Genomic DNA, 3,254 nt, shown 5'->3' with positions numbered 1-3,254 from the left:
AGAAAGAAAGAAAGAAAGAAAGAAAGAAAGAAAGAAAGAAAGAAAGAGGAAGGAAGGAAGGAAGGAAGGAAGGAAGGAAGGAAGGAAGGAAGGAAGGAAGGAAGAAAGGGAGAAAGGAAGGAAGGAAGGAGGGAAGGAAAAGAAAAGAAAAGAAATAACCAAACATTACACCTCAAGGGCCTAGAAAAAGAAGAACAAACTATGTGTAAAGTTAGTAGAATGAAGGAAATAAGATCGGCATATAGATAAATGAAATAGGGACTAGAAAAATCATAGAAAACATCAACACAAATAAGAGTTAGTTTTTTATAAAGATAAACAGACTATGCCTGCAATCCCAGCACTTTGGGAGTCCCAGGCGGGCGGATCACGAGGTCAGGAGATGGAGACCATCCTGGCTAACAAGGTGAAACCCTGTCTCCACTAAAACTACAAAAACAGAAATAGCCAGGCGTGGTGGCAGGTGCGTGTAGTAGAATGTCGTGAACCCGGGAGGCGGAGCTTGCAGTGAGCCGTGGAGAATGTGCCACCGCACTCCAGCCTGGGCGACAGAGCAAGACTCCATCTCAAAAACAAACAAATAAATAAAAATAAACAAAATTGGTCAACCTTTAGCAAGACTAACTTAAAAAAATGAGAGAAGACTCAAATACATAAAATTATAAATGAAAAAGGAGACGTTACAACTGATGCCACAGAAATACAAATAATCATAAGAGGGTGCTAGGAGCACTTGTACACTAACAAATTGAATAAATACCTAGACACATACAGCTTATCAACACGGAATAATGAAGAAAGGGAAAATCACAATATATAAATAATAAGTAAGGAGATTTAATAAATAATTAGATGCCTTCCATCAAAGAAAAACTTAAGACCCTTATTCACCATGATCAAGTGGAATTTATCCCTGGGATGCAAAAATGATTCAACATAAGCAAATCCACAAATGTGATATACCATACTAGCAGAATGTAAAACAAAAAACCCACATGATCACCTAAGAGAGGCAGAAAAGGCATTTGACAAAATTCAACATCCTTTCGTGATAAAAACTGTCAACCAATTAGGTATCTCAGTACAGAAAGGCCATACATGACAAGTTTGTACCTTATGTTGATACATAACAGTTTACAGTTAAAAACTTTTCCTCTAATGTCAAAAACAAGATGATAATGCCCACTCTAGCAGTTTTCATTTAACATAATATTAGATGCCTGCAGATTTTTTTTTTTTTTAAAGACAAAATCTAGCTGTCACCCATGCTGGAGTGCAGTGGTGCAATCTTATAAGGCTCACTGCAACTTTTGCCTCCCGAGTTCAAATGATTCTCCTGCCTAAGCCTCCCCAAGTAGGTAATTACAGGCATACATCACCATGCTCTAATTTTTATATTTTTAATGTACAAGGGGTTTCACCATGTTGTCCAGGCTGGTCTTGAACTCCTGACCTCAGGTGACCTACCTGTCTTGGCCTCCCAAAGTGCTGGGATTATAGGTGTGAGCCACTGCGCCTGGGCAGATGATAACCTATATAACAAAAACCCTAAAGACTCCACCAAAAATATTAGAACTAATAAAAAAATTCAGTAAGGTTTCAGGATATAAAATCGGCATATACAAATTAATAGCATCTCTATATAGTATTAACTATCCAAAAATGAATTGAAGAATGCATAACTACAAAACAATAAAATATTTAGAAATAAATTTAACCAAGGAGGGGAAAGCTCTGCACATCAAACACTATAAAACAATGATGAGAGTAACGGAAGAAGACACAAATAAACGGGAATATATATGTTAAGTTCAGGCATTAGATAAATTCATATTGCGAAAATGCCCACACTCCACAAAGCTGTCTACAGATTCAACGCAATCCCTAATGCATTACCAGGGATATTTTTCATAAAAGTAGAATAAAACAATTCTAAAATTCATATGGCACCACATACACACCACAAAATCCAAATAGCCAAAGCAATATTGAGCAAAAAAAAAAAAAAAAAAAACAACCAACCAACCAAACAAAAAGCAAAGCCAGATGCATCACATTACCCAATTTCAAAATCTACTACAAAGCTCTAATGACCAAACTAGCACGATACTGGCATAAGAACAGACACATCAATCAATGGATCAGAATAGAGAGCTCAGAAGTAAATACATGCATTTATAGGGCAACTGATTTTCAGCAAAGGCACAAAGAACATACAGTGAGGAAAAGGCAGTCTCTCAATTAAGTGATGTTGTGAAAACTGGTTATCTCCATGCAGGACAATGAAATTGAACCCATATCTTTTGTCATATACAAAAATCAACTCAAAATGGATTAAAGACTTAAATGAAAGGCCTAACACTGTGTAATTACTAGAAAAGAACAAAGGGGAAAAGCTCTATGACACTGGTCTAAGCATGATTTTTAGATATGACTCTAAATGTACGGGCATCCAAAGCAAAAATAGACAAACACATAAAAAAAAAAAAAAAAAAATCAAAAACTTCTGCACAGTAAAGGAAACAATCAACAGAGTGAAGAGACAACCTACAAAATGAGATAATTTATTTGCAAACCATAGTCTGACAAGTGGTTAATATTCAAAATATATAAGTAACTTAATCAACTTACTAGTAAGAAAACAAATAATCCAATTTTTGAAAAGGACAAAGGACCTAAATAGACATTTCTTAAAAGAAGTTATACAAATGGCCACCAGGTATATGAAAATTGTTTGACATCACTAAGTATTTGAGAAATGCAAATTAAAATCACAATGAGATATTACCTCACACCTGTTAGGGTGGCTACTATCAAAAAGACCAAAGGTAAGTATTAAAAAGGATATAGAGAAAAGAGAACACATGGGCACTGTTCTTGGGACTGTAAATTAGCACAATCATTATGGAAAATGGTATTGAGATTCCCCCCAAATTAAAAAAATGAAACTACCATATAATCTAGGAATCCTACTACTGGGTTTATATCCAGAGTATGATAATATGTCAAATTGATATTTGCACTCCAATGTTCATTGCAACAATATCCAAGATATAAAATGAACTTCAGTTCCTCTCAACAAATGATGAGATAAAGAAAATGTGGTATGTATTCACGAAGGAATGCTACTAGTGAGTAGTATTTTAAAAGAAAATACTAGCATTTGTGATGACATGGATGAACTTGGTGGAAATTATTTTAAGTGAAATAAGCCAGGAACAGAAAGAGAAATACCACAATTTCTCACTTACATT

The sequence above is a fragment of the Piliocolobus tephrosceles genome, unplaced genomic scaffold, assembly GCF_002776525.5.
Source record: "Piliocolobus tephrosceles isolate RC106 unplaced genomic scaffold, ASM277652v3 unscaffolded_43, whole genome shotgun sequence".
Lineage (NCBI taxonomy): Eukaryota > Metazoa > Chordata > Mammalia > Primates > Cercopithecidae > Piliocolobus > Piliocolobus tephrosceles.
Note: the sequence above shows the minus strand (reverse complement) of the source record.